The sequence below is a fragment of the Cetorhinus maximus genome, unplaced genomic scaffold (assembly GCF_964194155.1).
Source record: "Cetorhinus maximus unplaced genomic scaffold, sCetMax3.hap1.1 HAP1_SCAFFOLD_45, whole genome shotgun sequence".
Classification (NCBI taxonomy): domain Eukaryota; kingdom Metazoa; phylum Chordata; class Chondrichthyes; order Lamniformes; family Cetorhinidae; genus Cetorhinus; species Cetorhinus maximus.
Window position 1 is genome coordinate 1173950 of NW_027596100.1, and position 11149 is coordinate 1185098.

An 11149-nucleotide genomic window follows, 5' to 3' on the forward strand; every position below is an offset into this window, starting at 1 on the left:
AACACCAAAAAATTCAACAAAAACCTCAACAATGAAAAACACCAAAAAATTCAACAGCAACCTCAACTTTGAAAAACAACAACAACTTCAACATCTCAACATTGACAAACACCGACAAATTCAACTGGAACATCAACTTTGAAAAATACAAAAAGATTAAAATAAAACACTGAATACACCAATAAATTCAACAACAACTTCAATATTGAAAATCACCAAAAAATTCTACAACAACCTCAACTATGAAAAACACCAACAAATTCAAAAACCTCAACATGGAAAAACACCAACAAATTCAACTATAACCTCAATATTGAAAATCACCAACAAATTCAACAACAACCTCAACTATGAAAAACACCAACAAATTCAACAAAAACCTCAGCAATGAAAAACACCAAAAAATTCAACAAAAACCTCAATTACAAAAACACCAACAGATTAAACAACCTCAACATTCAAATACACCAACAAATTCAACAACAAACGCAGCTTTGAAAAACACCAACATATTCAACAACCTCAACATTGAAAAACACCAACAAATTCAAAAAAAACCTCAACTTTTAAAAATACAAAAAGGTTCAACAGCATAAAAATTGATAACACCAACAAATTCAACAACAACCTCAATATTGAAAATCACCAACAAATTTAACAACAACCTCAACAATGAAAAACATCAAAAATTCAACAACAACCACAACAATGAAAAACACCAAACAATTCAACAACAACCTCAACATTCAAAACCACCAACAAATTCATCAACAACCTCAACAATGAAAAACACCAAAAAATTCATCAACAACCTCAACATTCAAAAACACCAACAACGTCAACAAAAACCTCAACAATGAAAAACACCAAAAAATTCATCAACAACCTCAACATTCAAAAACACCAACAACTTCAACAAAAACCTCAACAATGAAAAACACCAAAAAATTCAACAACAACCTCAACTTTGAAAAATACCAACAAATTCAACAACCTCAACATTGAAAAACACCAACAAATTCAACAACAAACTTAACATTGAAAATCACCAAAAAATTCAACATCAACCTCAACATTGAAAAACTGCAACAATTTCAACAATAACCTCAACAATGAAAAACACCAAAAAATTCAACAACAAACTCAACATTGAAAATCACCAACAAATTCAACCACAACCTCAGCATTGAAAATCACCAACAAATTGAACAACTAACTCAACAATGAAAAACACCATTAAATTCAACGAAAACCTCAACAAAGAAAAACACCAAAAAATTTATCAACAACCTCAACATTCAAAAACACCAACAAATTCAACAGAATCCACAACAATGAAAAAAACCAAAAAATTCAACAACAACCTCAACTTTGAAAAATACGAAAAGATTCAAATAAAAACATTGAATACAACAATATATTCAACAACAACCTCAACATTGAAAATCACCAACAAATTCAACAAAAACCTCAACAAAGAAAAACACCAAAAAATTCATCAACAACCTCAACATTCAGAAACACCAACAAATTCAACAGAATCCTCAACAATGAAAAACACCAAAAAATTCAGCAACAACCTCAACTTTGAAAAACACCAACAACTTCAACAACCTCAACATTGAAAAACACCAACAAATTCAACTGCAACCACAACATTAAAAAATACAAAAAGATTCAAAATAAAACATTGAATACACCATTAAATTCAACAACAACCTCAATATTGAAAATCTCCAAAAAATTCAACAATAACCTCAACTTTGAAAAACACCAACAAATTCAAAGACCTCAACATGGAAAATCACCAACAAATTCAACAACAACCTCAACAATGAAAAACACCAACAAATTCAACAAAAACCTCAATAATGAAAAACATCTAAAAGTTCAACAACAACCTCAACATTGAAAATCACTACCAAATTCAACAAATACCTCAACAATAAAGAACACCAAAAAATTCATCAACAAAGTCAACATTCAAAAACAAAAAAGATTCAACAAAAACCTCAACAATGAAAAACACCAAAAAATTCAACAACAACATCTACCTTGAAAAACACCAACATCTTCAACAATCTCAACATTGAAAAATATCAACAAATTCAACTGCAACCTAAACTTTGAATAATACAAAAAAGATCAATAAAAACCATTGATAACACCAATAAATTCAACAACCTCAACATTGAAAATCACCGACAAATTCAACAACAAACTCCGCAATGAAAAACATCAAAAATCTCAACAACAACCTCAACATTGAAAAACACCAAAAAATTCAACAGACTCAACATTGAGAAACAGCAAAAAATTCAACTGCAACATCAACTTTGACAAATACAAAAAGATTCAAATAAAAACATTGAATACACCAATAAATTCAACAACAACCTCAACATTGAAAATCACCACAAATTCAACATCAAACTCAACTTTGAAAAACACCAACAAATTCACAAACCTCAACATGGAAAAACACCAACAAATTGAACTACAACCTCAACATTGAAAATCACCAACAAATTCAACAACAACCTCAACTATGAAAAACACCAACAAATTCAACAAAAACCTCAGCAATGAAAAACACCAAAAAATTCAACAACAACCTCAAATTGAAAAAAAACAACAGATTTAACAACCTCAACATTCAAATACACCAACAAATTCAACAACAAACGCAGCTTTGAAAAACACCAACAAATTCAACAACCTCAACATTGAAAAACACCAACAAATTAAACAACAACCTCAACTTATAATAATACAAAAAGGTTCAACAGAATAAAAATTGATAACACCAACAAATTCAACAACAACCTCAGAACTGAAAATCACCAACAAATTTAACAACAGCCTCAACACTGAAAAACATCAAAAATTCAACAACAACAACCACAACAATGAAAAACACCAAAAAATTCATCAACAACCTCAACATTCAAAAACACCAAAAAATTCAACAAAAACCTCAACAATGAAAAACACCAAAAAATTCAACAACAACCTCAACTTTGAAAAACACCAAAAACTTCAACAACCTCAACATTGAAAAACACCAACAAATTCAAGTGCAACCTCAACTTTGAAAAATAAAAAAAAGATCAAAAAAAACCATTGATAACACCAATAAATTCAAAAACCTCAACATTGAAAATCAACAACAAATTCAACAAAAACCTCAGCAGTGAAATACATCAAAAAATTCAACAACATCCTCAACTTTGAACAACACCATAAAATTCAACAACCTCAACATTGAGAAACAGCAACAAATTCAACTGCAACCTCAACTTTGAAAAATACAAAAAGATTCAAAAAAAAACATTGAATACACCAATAAATTCAACAACAACCTCAATATTGAAAATCACCAAAAAATTCAACAACAACCTCAACTTTGAAAAACACCAACAAATTCAAAAACATCAACATGGAAAAACACCAACAAATTCAAACACAACCTGAACATTGAAAATCACCAACAAATTCAACAACAACCTCAACTTTGAAAAACACCAACAAATTCAACAGAAACCTCGACAAAGAAAAACACCAAAAAATTCATCAACAACCTCAACATTCAAAAACACCAACAAATTCAACAGATTCCTCAACAATGAAAAACACCAATAAATTCAAAAACCTCAACATTGAAAATCTCCAAAAAATTCAACAAAAAACTCAACAATGAAAAACACCAAAAAATTCAACAACAAACTCAACTTTGAAAAACACCGAAAAATTCAACAACCTCAACATTGAGAAAGAGCAAGAAATTGAACTGCAACCTTAGGATTGAAAAATACAAAAAGATTCCAATAAAAACATTGAATACACCACTACATTCAGCAACAACCTCAACATTGAAAATCACCAACAAATACAACAAAAACCTCAACAATGAAAAACACCAACAAATTCAAAAAAAACCTCAACAATGAAAAATACCAAAAAATTAATCAACAACCTCAAAATTTAAAAACGCCAACAAATTCAACAGAAACCTCAACAATGAGAAACACCAAAAAATTCATCAACATCCTCAACATTCAAAAACACCAAAAAATTCAACAAAAACCTCAACAATGAAAAACACCAAAAAATTCAACAACAACCTCAACTTTGAAAAACAACAACAACTTCAACATCTCAACATTGAAAAACACCGAGAAACTCAACTGGAACCTCAACTTTGAAAAATACGAAAAGATTAAAATAAAAACACTGAATACACCAATAAATTCAGCAACAACTTCAATATTGAAAATCACCAAAAAATTCTACAACATCCTCAACTTTGAAAAACAACAACAAATTCAAAAACCTCAACATGGAAAAACACCAACAAATTCAACTACAAACTCAATATTGAAAATCACCAACAAATTCAACTACAACCTCAACAATGAAAAACACCAACAAATTCAACAAAAACTTCAACAATGAAAAACACCAAAAAATTCAACAACAACCTCAATTTGAAAAACATCATCAGATTTAACAACCTCAACATTCAAATACACCAACAAATTCAACAACAAACTCAGCTTTGAAAAACTCCGACAATTTAAACAACAACATCAACTTTTAAAAATACAAAAAGGTTCAACAAAATAAAATTGATAACACCAACAAATTTAACAACAACCGCAATATTGAAAATCACCAACAAATTTAACAACAACCTCAACAATGAAAAACATCAAAAATTCAACAACAACCACAACAATGAAAAGCAACAAACAATTGAACAACAACCTCAACATTAATAAACACCAACAAATTCAATAAAAAGCTCAACAATTAAAAACACCAACAAATTCAACAACAGCGTCAACTTTGAAAAATAGCAACAAATTCAACAACATCAACATTGAACAACAACAACAAACTCAACATTGAAAATCACCAAAAAATTCATCAACAACCTCAACATTCAAAAACAACAAAAAATCAACAAAAACCTCAGCAATGAAAAATACCAAAAAATTCAACAACAACCTCAACATTGAAAATCACCTACAAATTCAACAAAAACCTCAACAATGAAAAACACCAACAAATTCAACGAAAACCTCAACAAAGAAAAACACCAAAAAATTTATCAACAACCTCAACATTCAAAAACACCAACAAATTCAACAGAATCCTCAACAATGAAAAACACCAAAAAATTCAACAACAACCTCAACTTTGAAAAATACGAAAAGATTCAAATAAAAACATTGAATACAACAATAAATTCAACAACAACCTCAACATTGAAAATCACCAACAAATTCAACAAAAACCTCAACAAAGAAAAACACCAAAAAATTCATCAACAACCTCAACATTCAGAAACACCAGCAAATTCAACAGAATCCTCAACAATGAAAAACACCAAAAAATTCAGCAACAACCTCAACTTTGAAAAACACCAACAACTTCAACAACCTCAACATTGAAAAACACCAACAAATTCAACTGCAACCACAACATTAAAAAATACAAAAAGATTCAAAAAAAAACATTGAATACACCATTAAATTCAACAACAACCTCAATATTGAAAATCTCCAAAAAATTCAACAATAACCTCAACTTTGAAAAACACCAACAAATTCAAAGACCTCAACATGGAAAATCACCAACAAATTCAACAACAACCTCAACAATGAAAAACACCAACAAATTCAACAACAACCTCAACTTTGAAAAATACCAACAAATTCAACAACCTCAACATTGAAAAACACCAACAAATTCAACAACAAACTCAACATTGAAAATCACCAACAAATTCAACCACAACCTCAGCATTGAAAATCACCAACAAATTGAACAACTACCTCAACAATGAAAAACACCAACAAATTCAACGAAAACCTCAACAAAGAAAAACACCAAAAAATTTATCAACAACCTCAACATTCAAAAACACCAACAAATTCAACAGAATCCTCAACAATGAAAAACACCAAAAAATTCAACAACAACCTCAACTTTGAAAAATACGAAAAGATTCAAATAAAAACATTGAATACAACAATAAATTCAACAACAACCTCAACATTGAAAATCACCAACAAATTCAACAAAAACCTCAACAAAGAAAAACACCAAAAAATTCATCAACAACCTCAACATTCAGAAACACCAACAAATTCAACAGAATCCTCAACAATGAAAAACACCAAAAAATTCAGCAACAACCTCAACTTTGAAAAACACCAACAACTTCAACAACCTCAACATTGAAAAACACCAACAAATTCAACTGCAACCACAACATTAAAAAATACAAAAAGATTCAAAAAAAAACATTGAATACACCATTAAATTCAACAACAACCTCAATATTGAAAATCTCCAAAAAATTCAACAATAACCTCAACAATGAAAAACACCAAAGAATTCATCAACAACCTCAACATTCAAAAACACCAAAAAATTCAACAAAAACCTCAACAATGAAAAACACCAAAAAATTCAACAGCAACCTCAACTTTGAAAAACAACAACAACTTCAACATCTCAACATTGACAAACACCGACAAATTCAACTGGAACATCAACTTTGAAAAATACAAAAAGATTAAAATAAAACACTGAATACACCAATAAATTCAACAACAACTTCAATATTGAAAATCACCAAAAAATTCTACAACAACCTCAACTATGAAAAACACCAACAAATTCAAAAACCTCAACATGGAAAAACACCAACAAATTCAACTATAACCTCAATATTGAAAATCACCAACAAATTCAACAACAACCTCAACTATGAAAAACACCAACAAATTCAACAAAAACCTCAGCAATGAAAAACACCAAAAAATTCAACAAAAACCTCAATTACAAAAACACCAACAGATTAAACAACCTCAACATTCAAATACACCAACAAATTCAACAACAAACGCAGCTTTGAAAAACACCAACATATTCAACAACCTCAACATTGAAAAACACCAACAAATTCAAAAAAAACCTCAACTTTTAAAAATACAAAAAGGTTCAACAGCATAAAAATTGATAACACCAACAAATTCAACAACAACCTCAATATTGAAAATCACCAACAAATTTAACAACAACCTCAACAATGAAAAACATCAAAAATTCAACAACAACCACAACAATGAAAAACACCAAACAATTCAACAACAACCTCAACATTCAAAACCACCAACAAATTCATCAACAACCTCAACAATGAAAAACACCAAAAAATTCATCAACAACCTCAACATTCAAAAACACCAACAACGTCAACAAAAACCTCAACAATGAAAAACACCAAAAAATTCATCAACAACCTCAACATTCAAAAACACCAACAACTTCAACAAAAACCTCAACAATGAAAAACACCAAAAAATTCAACAACAACCTCAACTTTGAAAAATACCAACAAATTCAACAACCTCAACATTGAAAAACACCAACAAATTCAACAACAAACTTAACATTGAAAATCACCAAAAAATTCAACATCAACCTCAACATTGAAAAACTGCAACAATTTCAACAATAACCTCAACAATGAAAAACACCAAAAAATTCAACAACAAACTCAACATTGAAAATCACCAACAAATTCAACCACAACCTCAGCATTGAAAATCACCAACAAATTGAACAACTAACTCAACAATGAAAAACACCATTAAATTCAACGAAAACCTCAACAAAGAAAAACACCAAAAAATTTATCAACAACCTCAACATTCAAAAACACCAACAAATTCAACAGAATCCACAACAATGAAAAAAACCAAAAAATTCAACAACAACCTCAACTTTGAAAAATACGAAAAGATTCAAATAAAAACATTGAATACAACAATATATTCAACAACAACCTCAACATTGAAAATCACCAACAAATTCAACAAAAACCTCAACAAAGAAAAACACCAAAAAATTCATCAACAACCTCAACATTCAGAAACACCAACAAATTCAACAGAATCCTCAACAATGAAAAACACCAAAAAATTCAGCAACAACCTCAACTTTGAAAAACACCAACAACTTCAACAACCTCAACATTGAAAAACACCAACAAATTCAACTGCAACCACAACATTAAAAAATACAAAAAGATTCAAAATAAAACATTGAATACACCATTAAATTCAACAACAACCTCAATATTGAAAATCTCCAAAAAATTCAACAATAACCTCAACTTTGAAAAACACCAACAAATTCAAAGACCTCAACATGGAAAATCACCAACAAATTCAACAACAACCTCAACAATGAAAAACACCAACAAATTCAACAAAAACCTCAATAATGAAAAACATCTAAAAGTTCAACAACAACCTCAACATTGAAAATCACTACCAAATTCAACAAATACCTCAACAATAAAGAACACCAAAAAATTCATCAACAAAGTCAACATTCAAAAACAAAAAAGATTCAACAAAAACCTCAACAATGAAAAACACCAAAAAATTCAACAACAACATCTACCTTGAAAAACACCAACATCTTCAACAATCTCAACATTGAAAAATATCAACAAATTCAACTGCAACCTAAACTTTGAATAATACAAAAAAGATCAATAAAAACCATTGATAACACCAATAAATTCAACAACCTCAACATTGAAAATCACCGACAAATTCAACAACAAACTCCGCAATGAAAAACATCAAAAATCTCAACAACAACCTCAACATTGAAAAACACCAAAAAATTCAACAGACTCAACATTGAGAAACAGCAAAAAATTCAACTGCAACATCAACTTTGACAAATACAAAAAGATTCAAATAAAAACATTGAATACACCAATAAATTCAACAACAACCTCAACATTGAAAATCACCACAAATTCAACATCAAACTCAACTTTGAAAAACACCAACAAATTCACAAACCTCAACATGGAAAAACACCAACAAATTGAACTACAACCTCAACATTGAAAATCACCAACAAATTCAACAACAACCTCAACTATGAAAAACACCAACAAATTCAACAAAAACCTCAGCAATGAAAAACACCAAAAAATTCAACAACAACCTCAAATTGAAAAAAAACAACAGATTTAACAACCTCAACATTCAAATACACCAACAAATTCAACAACAAACGCAGCTTTGAAAAACACCAACAAATTCAACAACCTCAACATTGAAAAACACCAACAAATTAAACAACAACCTCAACTTATAATAATACAAAAAGGTTCAACAGAATAAAAATTGATAACACCAACAAATTCAACAACAACCTCAGAACTGAAAATCACCAACAAATTTAACAACAGCCTCAACACTGAAAAACATCAAAAATTCAACAACAACAACCACAACAATGAAAAACACCAAAAAATTCATCAACAACCTCAACATTCAAAAACACCAAAAAATTCAACAAAAACCTCAACAATGAAAAACACCAAAAAATTCAACAACAACCTCAACTTTGAAAAACACCAAAAACTTCAACAACCTCAACATTGAAAAACACCAACAAATTCAAGTGCAACCTCAACTTTGAAAAATAAAAAAAAGATCAAAAAAAACCATTGATAACACCAATAAATTCAAAAACCTCAACATTGAAAATCAACAACAAATTCAACAAAAACCTCAGCAGTGAAATACATCAAAAAATTCAACAACATCCTCAACTTTGAACAACACCATAAAATTCAACAACCTCAACATTGAGAAACAGCAACAAATTCAACTGCAACCTCAACTTTGAAAAATACAAAAAGATTCAAAAAAAAACATTGAATACACCAATAAATTCAACAACAACCTCAATATTGAAAATCACCAAAAAATTCAACAACAACCTCAACTTTGAAAAACACCAACAAATTCAAAAACATCAACATGGAAAAACACCAACAAATTCAAACACAACCTGAACATTGAAAATCACCAACAAATTCAACAACAACCTCAACTTTGAAAAACACCAACAAATTCAACAGAAACCTCGACAAAGAAAAACACCAAAAAATTCATCAACAACCTCAACATTCAAAAACACCAACAAATTCAACAGATTCCTCAACAATGAAAAACACCAATAAATTCAAAAACCTCAACATTGAAAATCTCCAAAAAATTCAACAAAAAACTCAACAATGAAAAACACCAAAAAATTCAACAACAAACTCAACTTTGAAAAACACCGAAAAATTCAACAACCTCAACATTGAGAAAGAGCAAGAAATTGAACTGCAACCTTAGGATTGAAAAATACAAAAAGATTCCAATAAAAACATTGAATACACCACTACATTCAGCAACAACCTCAACATTGAAAATCACCAACAAATACAACAAAAACCTCAACAATGAAAAACACCAACAAATTCAAAAAAAACCTCAACAATGAAAAATACCAAAAAATTAATCAACAACCTCAAAATTTAAAAACGCCAACAAATTCAACAGAAACCTCAACAATGAGAAACACCAAAAAATTCATCAACATCCTCAACATTCAAAAACACCAAAAAATTCAACAAAAACCTCAACAATGAAAAACACCAAAAAATTCAACAACAACCTCAACTTTGAAAAACAACAACAACTTCAACATCTCAACATTGAAAAACACCGAGAAACTCAACTGGAACCTCAACTTTGAAAAATACGAAAAGATTAAAATAAAAACACTGAATACACCAATAAATTCAGCAACAACTTCAATATTGAAAATCACCAAAAAATTCTACAACATCCTCAACTTTGAAAAACAACAACAAATTCAAAAACCTCAACATGGAAAAACACCAACAAATTCAACTACAAACTCAATATTGAAAATCACCAACAAATTCAACTACAACCTCAACAATGAAAAACACCAACAAATTCAACAAAAACTTCAACAATGAAAAACACCAAAAAATTCAACAACAACCTCAATTTGAAAAACATCATCAGATTTAACAACCTCAACATTCAAATACACCAACAAATTCAACAACAAACTCAGCTTTGAAAAACTCCGACAATTTAAACAACAACATCAACTTTTAAAAATACAAAAAGGTTCAACAAAATAAAATTGATAACACCAACAAATTTAACAACAACCGCAATATTGAAAATCACCAACAAATTTAACAACAACCTCAACAATGAAAAACATCAAAAAT